Source organism: Mesoplodon densirostris, chromosome 7 (genome assembly GCF_025265405.1).
Source record: "Mesoplodon densirostris isolate mMesDen1 chromosome 7, mMesDen1 primary haplotype, whole genome shotgun sequence".
Lineage (NCBI taxonomy): Eukaryota > Metazoa > Chordata > Mammalia > Artiodactyla > Ziphiidae > Mesoplodon > Mesoplodon densirostris.
The window spans coordinates 38,333,026-38,350,320 of record NC_082667.1 but is presented as its reverse complement, the minus strand read 5'-3'; the positions used below and the strand labels follow the sequence as shown (position 1 = coordinate 38,350,320).

Here is a 17,295-nt window from a genome sequence, read left to right as displayed (position 1 = left end):
TGATATGTTAAACACTTAATAAACGTGATTAAAAAATGTTGAGCCGGGGGCTTCCCTGGTGGCGCAGTGGTTAAGAGTCCACCTGCCGATACAGGGGACACGGGTTCGTGCCCCGGTCTGGGAAGATCCCACATGCTGTGGAGCGGCTGGGCCCGTGAGCCATGGCCACTGAGCCTGCGCGTCCGGAGCCTGTGCTCCGCACCGGGAGAGGCCACCACAGTGAGAGGCCCGTGTACCGCAAAAAAAAAAAAAAAAAAAAAAAGTTGAACCAAACGAATACCTTAAAGATCAATGTTTCACAGTTGGTACATGGTACATTTAGTCACAGAAATATAAAAGGTTGGGTCCTTTAAAAAATGCATGCTATGGGCCTCCCTGGTGGCGCAGTGGTTGAGAGTCCGCCTGCCGATGCAGGGGATACGGGTTCGTGCCCCGGTCTGGGAGGATCCCATATGCCGCGGAGCGGCTGAGCCCGTGAGCCATGGCCGCTGGGCCTGCGCATCCGGAGCCTGTGCTCTGCAACGGGAGAGGCCACAACAGTGAGAGGCCCGCATACCGCAAAAAGAAAAAAAAATAAAAATAAAAAAATAAAATAAAAAATGCATGCTCTCCACAGTTTAGTTTAACACACATTTACCAAATGCTTGCTTACAAGATATCTGACATTATTGTAATAGTGGAAATACAAAGATAAATAAGGCATTTCTCCACCTTGAAGCAAAAATCCTAACAATTATGAACTCCTATATTTTCTCCAGGTAGTGAGAAAACACCCACCAACTTAAAATATACATTCAACCTGGATCTGAGTGTATTAAAACTCACTGTTCAGCAAAGAGCTGCAGGTCTCTCCCTTAAGCTCCATCTAAGATCTGCATCCAAAATAAGCAACAGCAAGGAGAAAAACTTAGACCAATCTTGGTTTTAGAGATGAATCTGCTTCTTTGATTCAAGTTTCTCTTCATAACAACCTTGGAGCCCTCTCTCCCCAGACCTGCAGGTTGACTGACTAGACTCATAAGAAATAAAGGTAGCAAAGCGTAGGCTTTCATAAATTAAAAAAGTTTTCTCACCTAGACTTGTATTCCTACAAATTAATGAATTAAAAAAAAGAAAAAAAAAAAGACTCATTTTCCAGCCTCCCTTATTCTAGATTTGATGTGCCTTGGGTGTCTGACATCCTCATTCCATTCATGATTGTCATTCTTTCTAGGCGAGTCATTGCTTCAAAATATGTGTGGGTGTGCTTCTGGGAGCTCAAGGCAGTCAATGTTCTCATCTTAGATGCAAATTCAGTGGTGCATTTGGGGCCCAGCTACTCCACTCTGCCAGCTGTGAGCCTTGCAGAGCCCAGGGGTCAGGACGGCTCTGCTCACTAGCAGGGTTAGTACAGGCCAGTTCAAGTCTCTTAGCAGTCTCTAAAATGGGTAGAATAATACCCCAGAGAACAAACGGAGATAACTTGTGTATACACATTCGATAAACTGCAAATTTGCTATTCAAAAGTAAGATATTATTAGCATTTCTCAGCTGCTCCAACTTTGTTTCTCCTAATTAGAATAAAAAAGCTACAGTCACCTTATTTACAGCACAGGGTTTCTGTGAGGACTACATGGGCTGTGTACATGTAGGATGACATTACGATGACTATTGCAAACGCCAGTTACCGCTTCTGCCTGCCTCCTGAGAGCCTCCACCCCCTTATGGTCCTGCTGCAAATTTCCTGACCATCTCTTTCCTGTATTTACAGCTAAAGACAGGTCATAGTCTTCTTTTCCTCAAAAGGAGCATTTCAGCCATTTCTCCTTAGTTCTCAAACCTCAGTGACTTCTAACAAAATGATCACAGTAGCTCCAAGGAAAAGAAGGTACTGATATGGCCACCCTCCTCTTTAGAAGCATCAGAACCAGCATCTTACACAGACTGGTCAAAGCAGCACACGGCCTGGACCGGGAGGACCACTATGCAGGCAGCTGTCCAGGCTCACAGCAGGCACTGGCAAAGGAGCCCATCTTGGAGCTCTGAGGGTAACTGTTTGCTTAGGGTTATCACTTTCCACTTCCCAGAGTGTTTGCCTCCTTTTAATCAACCCAAATCAATCAGCCACCTTAAGGAACAAAGAGCTATGCATTACTGTATCACTAGTTAAATTAATCTCATTCCTTTATTTGTTTGTTTATCTCTGTCCCTACGTCCCTCCCCATTAAAATATAAACTCCATCCAACAGGAGCTTTGTCTCTCCTGTGTGGTCCAAGGGCCTGACACAAGACCCAGCATACAGTAGGCACTCGACATGTGTAACTTCTATCTTATCATCCTTTTCCTTGCACCAATATTTTCTACTTATGAGACACTGGGCTTTAGAATTTCAATCTGGGAACAATCTTAAAAGATTATCATGCCCCTGTATCTTTCAAATAATTGTAGCACTGGAACCATGTTTTCAATCACACTAAGGCATATATCTATATTCCATATGTATATTTATAGATATACCTTTATATATATTATATATAATATACATATGCACATATGCCTTAGTGTAATTAAAAACTAGTGTTGGGGCTTCCCTGGTGGCGCAGTGGTTGGGAGGGAGTCTGCCTGCCAATGCAGGTGACACGGGTTCGAGCCCTGGTCTGGGAAGATCCCACATGCCGCGGAGCAGCTGAGCCCGTGAGCCACAACTGCTGAGCCTGCGCGTCTGGAGCCTGTGCTCCGCAACGGGAGGGGCCGCGGCAGTGAGAGGCCCACGCACCGCGATGAAGAGAGGCCCCCGCTCGCCGCAACTGGAGAAAGCCCTCGCACAGAAACGAAAACCCAACACAGCCATAAATAAATAAATAAATAAATAAATAATTAAAAAAAAAAACTAGTGTGTATATATGCTTTATATATCTCTTGCTAAGTTTATAATCACATGTCTGTATCACAAATATATGTGCATATATTATATAATATATAATTATGTATACATACATACATAATATATACACATATATACATAATACACCCATACTTAAACAGGAGGTGGAGACCTTGGAGGCCCATTACATGTTCCTGCATCTCTCTTTCCTACTTTCATCCCTGAAGGACTCATAAGATATCTCTAGCTTAAAAGCCATTGATCTAGTCATTCACTCAACAGATATTTACTGTGGATCCAAAATGTTCCAGGAACTTCTCGGGGCTGGGGTACATGTGGTGCACAAGACTGACAAGGTCCCTGGTCTCATGGAGCTTACATCCCAGTGGGGAAAGATAGGAAATGCACAAATAAATAAGGAATCAACATAAACTCAGATAGTGGTAAAACTTATGAAGACAACAAAACCTCTGTAAAGGGGTAAAGTGATAGGGGAAGACGAGAGAGAAAAAGAGAAGAGATCAATCATGCATGTCTACATTAGTTAGAGCAGACAGGGAGGTCTGTCAAAGGAGGTGATATATGAGCCAAATCCTGTGTGTCCAGAATAATCCAGCCAAGCAAAGTGCTGAGGAATCCAAACATTTGGGGTTGCAGATGGAGACACTAAGAAACAAAGGAGGACTGACTGGTCCCAAGGTCACCCTGTTAGTTAGCAGTTAAGCTTGGACCAGAATGGAGGTCTCCTGTCACTCCACACTTAACCACTGGGATACAATGTTCTCTTTCCCACTTTCTGCAATCTGGCGTACTCTTGTCTTCTGGAGCAACTGCCTTTAAAACGGATCTTTCCCATACTCTTTAACACACTTCCTCCCTTCTATTTTCTCTGTAAAGTCACCCATATAATCAACTTGTGTCTCTATTTACTAATAATACTTTACTATATATACTAAAAATAACCATGGTAAACAAAGGGTGTGTGTAAGTGCATGTGTGCATATGTAATGGGAATCTGGGGCACATTTTCTAAGCAAAAGTAAGACCCATTCTATTGGAAAAGAAAGGCAACACAACTTCCTTTATCATAGTATTTTTAAAAAGAAAAGCCATGTTGCAAAACATGATATCAAGCATTTTCATCTAAAAATCAAAAAAATCTTAGAAGAAAAGCTAAAGAGTTTAGAAGTTACTAGGGAAAATGTCACCATCTCTCTGGCTTTAATCTAACAGTGGAACTGAGTGTGTCTACCCTTTGAAACAAAATAAATGACAACCACAACCAAATGCCCCTTTTGGCTTCCTGCTAGTTATCTTGCTTTGTGAAAGAAAATGTACTGGGCTGGCCTGGAGCCTAAGATGTGATCCACAGACCCACAAGATTCTAGGAGTCGTAAGGATGCAATTTGAAGATCTGTGCTCTAACTAAATCAAGAGATAGGGAAGGAAGGGATTGTGCTCTCAAAGAAATTCTCTAGACTGAATATTTGGTTGGGTAAATTTTCTTTTGTTGATTTGGAGCAGATCCTGTGCATTTCTTTTTTCCAGTTCTATTAAATCCTTAAACAGATCTGAGTTTTAAGGGCTTAGGGCTGCCCTTGGGAAATAGGTGATTACACTCTCTGTTTAGGGTTTCAGTGATAAGGGGGTGGGGGGGAAAGAGGTAGTGGATTGAATTCCCCTCCTCCAGTCCAATTTCTCAGTGACTCTCTTTTGTAGTTCCCTTTTAAAGCGGAAACACGTTTAAAAAATGAAGTGGTGGCACATATAAAACCCCATCCATTAATCTGCACTTTCCAATTGTTATATGTATATGAAAAAGAGACAAACAGATGGAGAGACCGATGTATACAGCTAAAAGACTAGTCAATTCCTGAGGAAGGAAGGCTCTACAAGAATATTTTTCTTTTTGGTTTATATTTTATATTTCATGTAATTATTTCACTGGGGGACTGGATTGGAAAACTTCTTTACCCACAAAAATGTTGCAAGTGTAGTTGGGAGATCTGGGGAAAAAAAAATCAGTGCTTCCCCCAAAGTCACTTTAATGAATCAAACTCTAGTCCTACAACTGTTTTTCTCATACTGGAACCCTAAACACCATCAAATAGGGTTAGATATGGAGTGATTTGCTCATTACTTCTAGGAAGGGTGCTAAGCAATTAACATGGCTGTGCCCTCACCCTCTGCCCCAGCTGGCTAGACCTTGTTTCCAAGATTACTTCAGACCCTCCTCACTAGCACTTCCTCTAAAAAACAAAATAAAACATTCTCACTCCTGTCACATCTCCTTTCCATTCTTCCTAGCAGATATATTTAAGTCGAGATTGAAGGCTGAAAGACAGAAGCAAAATATCAGGGAACTTATTCAAAGTGTATCAACCCAAAAGGGGCCTCAGAGGTGGGCCAAACCACTCACCAAGTGCCCCTCATTGTTTTTCCAAGAAGGAAAGTAAGCACCAGGGAGGTAAAAGAATTTGACTAAGTTGTCACTAGTTGGTATCAGTGGGAGCACTGGGACCTTCGACATCCAGTTCCCAGGCCAGTACTCTCTTATTATCACTAATAAGTATTAGAAGTATAATATAGTATCACTATATCACTTCCTCTTTATTTGTTTATTCATTTATTGTGCAGTGTAAAATGGAAAAAATGAAGCACTTAGAGTAATCTGCTACCAAAAAACACAAACACAAAAACAATAACAGGGATAGATGTTAGAAAGTCTGCTCTTCAAGACAGAATATGCTTACTTTCCCTCGGATGCCGTACTCGCTAGCAAAGTCTTCTGTGACCTAGAAGATCGAAGGCAATTACATTGCCCATATATATTTGCTATGCTGTTTGACTCTCCCAAGGGCAGCATAACAGTACAAGGGGAGTGACATCTTTATGAGGTTAACCCTTTTCTATTTTAAGGGTAGACTACCGAAGGCAGACGTGTTCCCTGGAGCATAACAAGAATGCTGGAAATTTGGTAGTTAGGAGGAATGACAGCACCAGGCCATCATGCGGGAGGGAAAAAATAAATTGTTCAGAGGAACAGTGAGCTGGGGAAGCCTATGAGAACACTGATGCCCATGAAGTGAAAGTGAGATGATAAAGGTGGTGGGGGGGCGGGGGGTTGAATTATAACACAGCGAGAAGAGACAAAGGACGAAGCAAGGAAACTAATGTTTGCTAAGCTCCACCATGTGCCAGACAACACGCTAGGTTCTTTTATGTATTATCTCATATAATCCTCACAACATTTTAAGGTAGTTTCTACCATCACGAAAAGCAGAAAATGAGTCTTCAAAGATGTTAGGTAACCAGTCCTGAGGTAACACACCTAAAGAGGCGGAACTGTCTTCTACGCTAAGGTTTTCTGGCTCTGATTCAGTCAACCTCTGCTAAGTTAAAATTATGCACTATTTCCCATGATTCTCTAGGTCGGCTTGGCAGTTCCTCTGCTGATTCCACCTGAACTCACTCACTCATCTGGCTCCAGTGAGTTGGAGGATTGGCTGGTCCAAGATGGCCTCGCTCTCGTGTTGGCAGTTGGTGCTGGTTAGAGGCAGGGGTACCTTGGTTCTCAGTATGTGGACATTCATCCTCCAGTTGGTTAGACCAGCTTCATTATATTGTGGTCTCAGTGTCCCAAGAGGGCTTTTTTATTTAACCATTTTACTGAGGTATGATTGACATATAAAGAGCTGTACGTATTTAATGTATACAACTCAATGAGTTTGGGGATAAGTATACACCCAGAAAACCATCACCACCATCAAGGCCAAAAACATATCCATCACTTCCCAAAGTTTTCTCCTGTCCTCTTTATTTTTTATTTACTTACTTACTTGTTTGTTTGTTTATGGGAGAACACTTAAGACTTACCCTTAACAAATTTTACATCTAAGAGAGTTTCTTAAAGCCCATCCTCAGAAATAGCACAACACCATTTCTGTCATACACTTTTGATTAAAACAAGTCGCAAGGCTACTCAAGGTTCACTGGGGAGAAACAGCATCCACTTTTCAGTGGGAGGAGTGGTAAAGTCACATTACAAAGGGGCAGGTGGGATGGAAGGAATCATTGTGATCATTTAAAAAACAACTTACTCTGGGCTTCCCTGGTGCCTCAGTGGTTGAGAGTCCACCTGCCGATGCAGGGGACACAGGTTCGTGCCCCGGTCCGGGAAGATCCCACATGCCGTGGAGCGGCTGGGCCCGTGAGCCATGGGCGCTGAGCCAGCGTGTCCGGAGCCTGTGCTCCGCAACGGGAGAGGCCACAACAGTGAGAGGCCCGCATACCGCAAAAAAAAAGAAAAAAAAAAAGAAAAAAAAACATACTCCAAAAAAGATGTTTAAAAAAAAATAAAATTAAATTAAAAAAAAATAAAACAGCTTGCCATAGGCTCTAAACGCCATGCTCCTTCTACTATCAAAACTAATATAAATCCTACATTGTCCTTAACTGTTCTTTTTATAGATTTATTTAAAAGGACTGCTTTTTATAACCTGGAATAGATGCCAGAAAACTTGGGTTCTAGTTCTACCTCTACTGCTATGGGAACTTGGAGTGTTTGCTTTTAAATGGGGTTTAATTTTTTCACCTATGAGAAACAGGTTTGATCTGTTTTCTCTCTAAGGGCTCATGAGACTGTATAAATTGATAGAATAGTGCCTATTTTTAGAACAATATGAACTAGCCCTCTTAGGGGATGGGCAGGACGGAGATGAGAAAGTTAGAAATGAGATAGCTTCTATTTTGCCACATACTCCCTCTTTCATTGCTGTGTGTTTGGAATTTGGGGGGCAGTGAGCAAAGAAAACTCCTTCCTATGGGTGGTTGAAATCTTCCATGATCTGGGTGTTGTTCTGATCATTTCCATTTAATACATTCGAAGACAGCATGGGTCCTCCTGCATTATACCAAAAATAAGAGTACAAGTCCTTGCTCTAAGGGCTTCTAGACCCAAGTAGACAAAACACTCACATGCAACACACACTCACACCAGTGAAGCAGACAGTGGAGGTGAGAAAGCTCCTGAGCTAGCCTCTTCCTGAAGGAGCTGAGAGCTCTCTCGGAAAGATACTGTTGCCTAGTCTTTGGAAGATCAGGTTCCCAAGGAGAAAACTAATGTTTAATTTAGCACAAAGACAGCTCAGAATCTCTCTCCGGGGGAATGAGTCTGCAAACAGATGCACATGCAAAGAATCTAAGCGAGAAAAGGAAGCTCTGGTTGGTGCAATGGCTACAGGACTTGGGTGCAAACTTTCCTGATCTATCGCCTCTGCCCCGTGTTTCTGTCAGAAGGACCACTGCTCTTTCCTGTTTACCCTTATGTCTGTACTTTGCTCTTTTTCAACACCTCTGTGAAACAACCAAATGGGATAATACCGCCAGCTCACAGGTTTTGCTGTCTGAAATTACATGGTGTAGTGTGGCAATCAAATGTGCAAGCCTTTGCCAGTTTAGCAAGTATGGGCCTACTTAGGTGAACAACAACGAAAAATTAGTTTCTCAGCAGCTGCTCAGCCAGAGAATGTTTTTATTTTTACATAATTTAGACTCCAGAGACCTCCAGAAATGAGCAGTGTACACCAAAGTGTGGCAATCGTCATTCCAAAGACACAGTACAGTACACATTGTATTCAATTAAGCCACTTCTTTGCACCCTGGTTACCATGACTCTAAGAGATTATACTGTGTATCCAACAAACACCTGGTAAGTTATTAGCAGTTGAAGGAAACTTTGGCCTTAAGTAAATTTTCTGGGAAAAAAAAAAAAAGAAAAAGACATGTAATTAACTTTCTGTTCAAATCCTTCAGAACTACCTGAAAAGAAGCCTGTTGTACAGTGAGGAATTCAAGGTGTTGGGCTTCATGTGAGTGAGAGTTATTAGTGTGCTGGAAAGCTGAACCACATTTCTGACAAAAGAGAACTTTTAAAACGACGATGTTAATGATTCTATATTAACATAGGAACCAGCCGTGACTCCGGAAGCAAGAACACTGTTAAAAACAATATAAAACAAAACAAACCCAACATGAGTTTGATTCTACATTTCCTCAGAATATTATCCTTTAAGAGGAGGAGGGGAATGTAAGTTTAAATGATGGGGAATAAAGAAACTACCAAAAAAGTTTTGACTACATTCTTTGCTCTGAGTTAGAACCAAGAAATCCGTCCTTATCCAAATATCATCCACCAAGAGCAAGATTATGCTCATTCTAATCCTGTCACTTCTTCATAGAAACACTGTGCTTTTGATTAAGAATTATCCTCACAGAAACTTGCTTTGAAGCCTTGGCAGCATTTTCCTCGTGTTTCTTATGGAAAGTCACACTTGAGGAGGTACTGAGCAAAGAAGAGATTCCAAGCTAAGACCCACATCAAGGCTTGAAATTTTCAACATGCTCCAGGTCGGGGTTGGGAAGAGGGCAAATTCGTGCCGCCTGTTTGTGTGCGGTTGCAGTGAGAGAACTGATTCCCTGGCAACTTGAGCAAGGGACCTGGCTTTCAAAAGCATACATTTAAATCTCCACAGCAGGGAACTGCTAACTCTTTGCGACTCTGTGACCAGATTCACTTAAGAATTATTCGTCAGTATGAATTAATAATTCAGTTAAATTGGTAAATTTGGACTATTCCATTCTAATCATTCCAAATTCTCAATAGACAGTCTAAATTTCTCATTTACCCACACAGTCCACACAACACACTCCCTGGGCAACTAAATGGAAACCCAGCCTTTATTTAAGAAGAAGTAAGGAGTCAAATAAACACTCACTCTAGTCAAGTTCTAAATTAGGAGTCCTAGAATCCCAGGAATGGAAGAGATATTAATTGATCCTGTTCTGAAGAAGGATACTATTCAACCCATTTCATAGAAATGTAAACCCATCCCAGATGGCATCTCCATAGTAAACTATTTAGGGATAGTATGGATATACTGGGTAATATGGTATACTTCACTAACCATTTTAAATAAATATAAAGAGAAAAGCCATCCCTTGCATAAAATATCCCTGACATCCTTTTGGGGATAGAATCCTGAGCTGGAAAAACCATGAATCTGACTCGACTATGTCACTTCTCACATTAACAATAACAACGTCTAAAATGTATTGAGCCTCTTCTAGGTGCCAGGAAGTAGTTAGTTATATCACTATCATTCCATTTTACAGGTGAGAAAACTGAGGCTGGAGAGTTTAATTAAATGAACCAAGAAGACACAGCTAGTAAGCTGTAGAGCTGTGATTTGAAACCAGGCAGTCTCACCCTAACCCCAGGTTCTTAAGTGCTACGATGTCTTGCCACCTCAAGCTGCCTTTAACACTTCTGTTTCCAACCACACCCCCACCCCTTTCAGACTGTAAATTCCAAGAAGACAGAGGCTATATATCAAATCACTCATCATGGATACATTCATTCTCCTGGCATAGAATAGCTGCCAATGATTCTTTATTGACTTCATGGATAATTTCCCCCGACTCGAAAAAGCACCCATGTCCACAATCTTGATACGAAATTTCAGAACTTTTGCTAAAACCATTAAGACCCACAGAGACCACAGTTCATGTCAAATACTGCTATTTGCCCGTTTCTTATCCATTCCTTTGGCAATTTGCTTGTGGTAGGGCCCGACTCTCTAGTCTTCTTCAAGCCTTGCGGATAATATATAAACCTGTCTCTTCATCCCTTCTCCAAGGAAAAAGAACAGCTTTCATTCTTTCACACCTGTCCCTTAGATATGTATAGGAAAGGGTCAGAGCTAGGAGCCGAAGATGGAGAGCCACTCCAGCTATGGTCAGTATCCCAGCATCCTGCCTCGAATCAGGGAGGGAAGGAGTTGTTGACTTTTTCCCTCAGCCATCTACTCCATAGGAGCCTTCCCTGTGCCCTGTGAACATGGACCAAATAGGGGAAACCGGTATCTGACTGACCTTAGGGCGAGTAAAGATCTGCAACCCACCTGTAATTAAAAAGGAAGGAAGAAAGCAAGTAAGTCTCAAAGGCTATCTGGGCTCACAGCTTCTCATAAATTTCTGCTCGTGATTTTTTTTTTGTTTGTTTTAATGAAAAGACCTTTTCCAAGTTACTAAACTCATCTGTTGGGAAGATCAGTTTAACATCAAGAGAACCCACTTTTACCCATGGGGGAGATTCTTATTTGCACTGGAAGGCCTAGCCAGCCCCAGACGAGAGGTGTAGTTGGTTCTGCTTCTTTTAGTTTCTCTTCTGCGTCTAGCGACCGTGCTTTTAAAACCATCTCCTTTCAATGCCAAAGGCCATGTCACGCTGTATATAACTCACAGTGAATGGGAGAAGTGTGTAAATAGCAAGGCATTAAGCAGCTCAAGGGACTTGAAGATAGGTAATACAGAACACTTAGGCAGTGCGCAACGAGAAGAGGCTGCTGGAGGGGAAATGTAATACTTGTCTTCAAGTATATGAAGGATTATTATTGCTTCACAGACGCTGACTCCTCTGAGCCTTCCTCGCTCGACCATTTCCCAGGGCTTCTGATACACTCTTGCCAGAGCTCCGGACCCTCCAGGAGGTGGATCGGCCTCACGTGTTCCCCTCACTGCTCACACGAGACCACAGTGTCAGCCAGGCTCCACTCTCTGTCCCCAAACACCCAAGGTTCACCCACATTGGCACCCAGCAGCCCCACTCCTCATTCCACCTTCTCTCTTGCTCCTCCCAGGCCTGCTGGGGACCCACATTCTCCATAAAGTGCTGCCTGGCCTGGGTTTGACTTTCTCTCCTACCAACTACTAACAGCACTCATGTTTTGAGTACCTGCTATGTGTCAGGCACTATGCTGACTGTTACACTAAAGAGTATTAGCTTTACTTTACAGATGAAGATACTGATGCCTAAAAAGAAAATTATTTCCCCAAGCTCATACAGCTGGTAGGTGTGAGGGAGGGATCAAACACAGGTCAAACTCGAAAATCTATGCATGAAATTCTTCCATTTACTAAATCTCTAAGCCTCAATATCCTTATCTGTGAAATAGCCAGATATTGCTTACTCATCTCTCTCTCTCTCTCTCTCTCTCTCTCTCTCTCTCTTTTTAAGCATTACATAAAATATACAATAAAAGTGCCTTGACATTCTAGGGCTCAAGAAATATTTATTCTTCTCTCGCTCTGATTTTCTATATCAGTTTTGGTCCATTCTACCTAGTTAAGTACTTTTACTGTGTCCATGTGGTCTTGATTGACGACTAGCCTGTAAGTAAGAAGGGACTAGGTCTTTAGCTGTATTTCTCTATTCTCCCACAGAGCCTGTTAAAGTATAAGGGAAATTATCATGAAAATGCAGAAGAAAGAATTTAGAATTGTTTTCTTTAAACATGATCCTGCCTATGATCATATAAAAGGGGCTGGATTAAAGTACAAGGAAGTAGTAGAAGCCACTCGGAATGGTTTAGCTGCCATGCATAGCAGAACTGGATGATTTTTTTCAAATTTCCTTCTAAGCTTTTTGGAATTAAGTAGCAGTGCTAAAAACAAACACACACTGCAACAATAAAAAAAAAAACAGCTAATCAAGGCCACTCTTTCAGTCATATTTGTTATGCCTAAGAACATTTGGACACCCATGTTTGTCTTGGTACTTAACAAAAGGTTTACTGGCAGAGGGGAGCCATACTGCACTAAACTTTAAGGTTGAGAAAAATTTCATAAGCATCACCTAGCAAAGACATTATTTCAAAGAAAGCAGATGCCTTCTATAGATAAACATTGACCTAAACAAGCAAGACATCTTGGGTGACATAATAACATTACTTGGCTGTCAAAACAAGCTTTCTACCCATTTTTGATAAAGGAGTGTACCAACTTCTCTCTCCACTTGAACTCTTTTGCCTTTGTGAGATCTTACAATTATATTTACTGGAAAGAAGTAGTAGGAAGGTTCTGGATAGATAAGAACTCTCCCTTTATTACTTTGTTCTGGAAAACAGAACAAAAATAGGTCAGTTTTTAAGGAAATGATGGCTGCACATATAAACAATGTAAACACTCCTATCACTGTCCCACGGAGGATATTTACCACATGGACAGCTGCAGACACCCAGCTCTGGCAAATGAATTGTTTCTGTTTTCAGCCCCACGCCCACCCTACAGCCCTCAAATTTTGAACTGTCAATTGGAAACTTGATTATTATCAGTTAAAAATAACCAGGGGACTCTGGCAATGATTTAACTTGTTTGACTTTCCTAAGCTAACAATTAACATTTTAGACGATTGTTGACAAAATAGTTAACTTTCCCATGTCATTTGTGCAAACTACTTTTCTAATATTCCTGACACAAGCCGGGGGACACACCTTTCCAAAGCTGCTCAGGTCTGTGCAGGGGCCTGTAAAAGACCCTAAACACTTTCACGCCGTTGCACATTTTCACTAGGATTTCCGGGGACCTTCGGGAACAGTTAAGTACTCTGATAGCTCAGTCTTATATTGACAGCACTGAATTTGAAATACCAACCCCTCTATTTACAATAAAAGCTATTTCACCATTTAAAACAGACAACTGAAAGCTTAAGTACACTTTTAATCCCTGGAAAAACTGGTATTATGATTTGTTGTCTAGTAGTTTATTATTAGTAATACTAGTAATAATGCCTTGCATTTCTGCAGTGCTTAATTTTTTTCCAAAGCCTATTCAGAAACACACATTCATTGGCTTTCTCAACGAGCTAGGACAGCATTATTGTCCTGTTTTACACATGACTGCTAAGTAACTTGTCCTGGGTCACCCAGCTTGTTAGTGATCAGGCAGGCACAGACCCCGAGGATGCAGTCTCCTTGTCTGATCTGTTTTCTTTCCTCCACACTACATTAGAGAAAAGATAATCTGTGAAGCCAAAGATGACTTAGAACCACTTATCTATCCAGCCTAGCAACACAGTCTAAGCAACAGAAAAAGAGCTTGTCTCAGGCAAAAGGGAAAGATTAATAATGCACCACAGAAGCTCTAAACCTTTCTGTTCCATGGACCAGCAATTATTCAGTTTCACAGTTCATTCAAAGATTCAAACATACTTCACCAGAAAATGATTTAGTGCCTAAAGCCTGCTCCAAGTGGTCAGAAATGCAGATCTGCTTAAACCCTTACAATCCAGGCCCTCTTTCAAGGCCCTGTTCCTGCAATCTCTGCAGTAATGGGGCTTCCCCTGAACTTGCACTTGAGTTAAATGAAGAAACTGGCTGAGTAAGGGCTGCAGAATTGGGCTCTCAATGTGGACAGAATTAGAACCAGCTTGGAGGTTTGTGTCTTGCATTGTTCTTGAAACTCAGGCTATTGAAAATCTCAGACATTATATATTTCTTGTAGTATCACACCCCTCAAAGACAACACTATCCCACAGAACAGAAGTTCTCTTTCCACCCTCATTCAAATATTACTGACTATATACAAGGCATTGTACTAGCAGGTATGCAGGACACAGGGCTTTCATCTGAGGACACCGTGCATATTCGATTTTAGATGATCAATATTCTCTCCTTTTCTCCAAAGGACATTTATGGCCACTTAGGGCATACGAATTAAGTATTAAAGGGATACCTTCGGGCCTCCCTGGTGGCGCAAGTGGTTAAGAGTCCGCCTGCCGATGCAGGGGATACGGGTTCGTGCCCCGGTCTGGGAGGATCCCATATGCCGCGGAGCGGCTGGGCCCGTGAGCCATGGCCGCTGGGCCTGCGCATCAGGAGCCTGTGCTCCGCAACGGGAGAGGCCACAACAGTGAGAGGCCCACATACCGCAAAAAGAAAAAAAAAAAAAAAAAAAAAAAAAAAAAAAAAAAAAAAAGGGATACCTTCAACACACCCAGACAGAAACAAATCTAGTTATGGACACAGTATTAAGAAAGAATTCTGACACCCATTCTGCGCAAAGGCCCCTTTAAATGGATGGTGTTTCTGAAAATAAGAGGATCCTGAGCGAAGTGAGACCTGCAGATTTAACAGGCTTAGTGAATCACTCCCAAATGCCCAGGCCTCCCTTCAGACACAATGTTATCAGGTTAATACAGTACTTGCATCACCATCTCTGAGTACCATGCTGAGTAACAAAGCGCCAAATTTAGAAGTTAGAATGGAGAAGGGAATTTCCAATAACCAAAAGGGGGGCTGGTGGATCAACCCTTGCAATGGCGCAGGTTTGCAGTGAAAAGTCACCATCAGAAATAAACTGGACTTTTTACTCCTAACTCACAGTGCACCTCTCATCAATCTTCTCGGCACTCGGGGAGCGAGCTCCTCTAAGGGGATGTTTTAGGAGATGGCTGGTAGTTAGGGGAGAGAAAGCAGGTTCCCTTTTAGAACAGGAGTGAAGGAGCAACCACCTTTGCCTTTCGCAGCAGTTAAGCCTCCAGTTGGGAAAGGCCAGACATGGTGCTCTCACTTCCTCCCGGCATGGATATTGCTATCGTCGTAAAGTTACAATAACCACTGAAGTTGGTTTCAATTCGCATCCCCAAGCCCCCAAGAAAAAGAGGTAGCCTCATCTTCCTTCAAAGTGGGAGAAAAGCAAAAACCAAAAGAACGAGGCCATAAGCAGACACCTTCCTTGCAGTGGCTGGGATGTGAAGGCCACATCCCATCTTGGCACCCAGGACAGAGATCTGTCTTCTCCACTGAGAAGGGCTGGGCGCCTGGTTCCCTGTATCACCCCCTGAAACACTTACCAAGAGACTGTGAAGCACACAAGGCGGTATTATTGGGAGACTTGCAGACAGATTATAAATTTACTGGGGACAATCAGGGCATTTAGATGCTTTTGGCTGCAGATGCCAGTGACACACACACTCACATACAAACCTCATTCTTCTCTCCATTTGAGTGATTCTTTACCCGCCCCGCCCCCCTTTACCTCAACAAGTCTCTTTCACAAAACAAACTCTCATTACTGTCCTAGGGAATTCCAGGGAGAGGTGGGGATAGAGCAGGTGGAAGGGAAAGGAAATTAGGCCTTGAAGCACTAATATAACCCCACAGGCTAATTGTATCCAAGGATAAAACAACAAACAGTGGGCAGTTTAACTGTTAGCAGTTATCTTTCGTCTGGAGTTGGCGCCAGGAAGTTGCAGTTCTAGGCATCTCAAGCAAAATGTGTGGTGGAATAGAACAGCACCAATACAGCCCCCAGACTTTCTGGAAACTTCAACCATCACAGAGCCAGGCCAGGGATAAGGAGGACCCACAGAGAAGCATTCTAGGGGCCTAGCTGGAGGATGTCCTCTCCCTAGAGCTCCTTCTCAAGTTCTCTCGGAGAAGGAGTTCAACCCAGTGCCTTCCTCTCCTTTGGGCTTTTTGAGAACGTTTCAGCTTGCATGGCCATTTCCTGTTGCTGACTTTCATTAGGGCTGGCTTGGGCAAACTGGAGCTGTGCTGTGAGCGGACACAGGACTTCCGAATCCCCACAGAACTCAGAAATGGAGGAAGTTTGCAGGGCTGCAGGGCTGCAAGGCAGGGCTCCACCTTCTACCCTGAGGCTATGGGCCCAGCAGCTTTGGGGGGAAAGCCAGCACAAGACAGGCAGTCACCTAACCAGGACTAGCACCAAGAACCAATGAGTCAAGGGCTACCCCCTCTGGGATGAGGTGTGTCTATACCTCTGAGGAAGAACTTCCAGCCAGAAACCTAATCACAACTTTCAGGTTGGATGTCTTGTCACCAGGAATGGCTGAAGACAAGGCACTTTCTAGGATGACAGCATGGAAACAGCCCCTTTGCGCCTGCCCATTTTACTGAAGGCTGTAAGTGGGCACTATCTGATTGTAGTGCCTGTGGCAAGAAGCTAGACGGGGACAGTGGGGGAGTCTGTAAGAAATCAGGGAGCAGGCCTTGTAAAAACACTCCCTCGCCAGTCTCTGGGCTATTTCCCCAAGTTTTTGTTTTTGAGTGAGGGAACGCTCAGGGAACTTGCTCTGCTAGAGATGACCACTTATGTTCTCCTGACCCAAGGAGAAGGGGACATTTCAAAGAGGGAAGGGGAAATAGGACAAGAAAGAAAAGGCTTGGCTCAAGGTCATCTGGACTGCTAAACAAATGCTTTCAGGCTAAGCATGGCTTGCTGGGCCTAATCAGTGCTGGCTCGCCAAAGCAGGAGGCTTCCTGAGACAAGACCTTCCTCAACGGCTCAGATCTTGCTGCTCGTAGCCAATTCTTCTGCAAGCTCTGGACCCCAGAGCAAACTCTGGAAAACTCAAGTTTCTTACCACTTAAGGAATACTCTACAGGTGGAGGAAAACCCATGAATGAACACCAGCAGAACTTGACGAGTAAGGGTTTAGTAACACCTCACAAACAAGACACCCAATAGCCTTTGAGGTAGTCAGGTGGCATCTTGGCCCTTTGCACTGCCGTCCACTCTACATCAGGCCGAGGCCAGCTCTACCCTCGCCAAAGTCCACACGACCACAGCC

At 42.9% G+C, this 17,295-nt stretch overlaps 1 protein-coding gene across 1 annotated transcript in view; it reads right to left on the bottom strand.

The window, feature by feature from the left end:
• The window catches only part of MAML2 (mastermind like transcriptional coactivator 2), a 372,894-nt gene that overhangs the window by 353,323 nt on the left and 2,276 nt on the right, over nt 1–17,295 (bottom strand). The window lies entirely within an intron of this gene.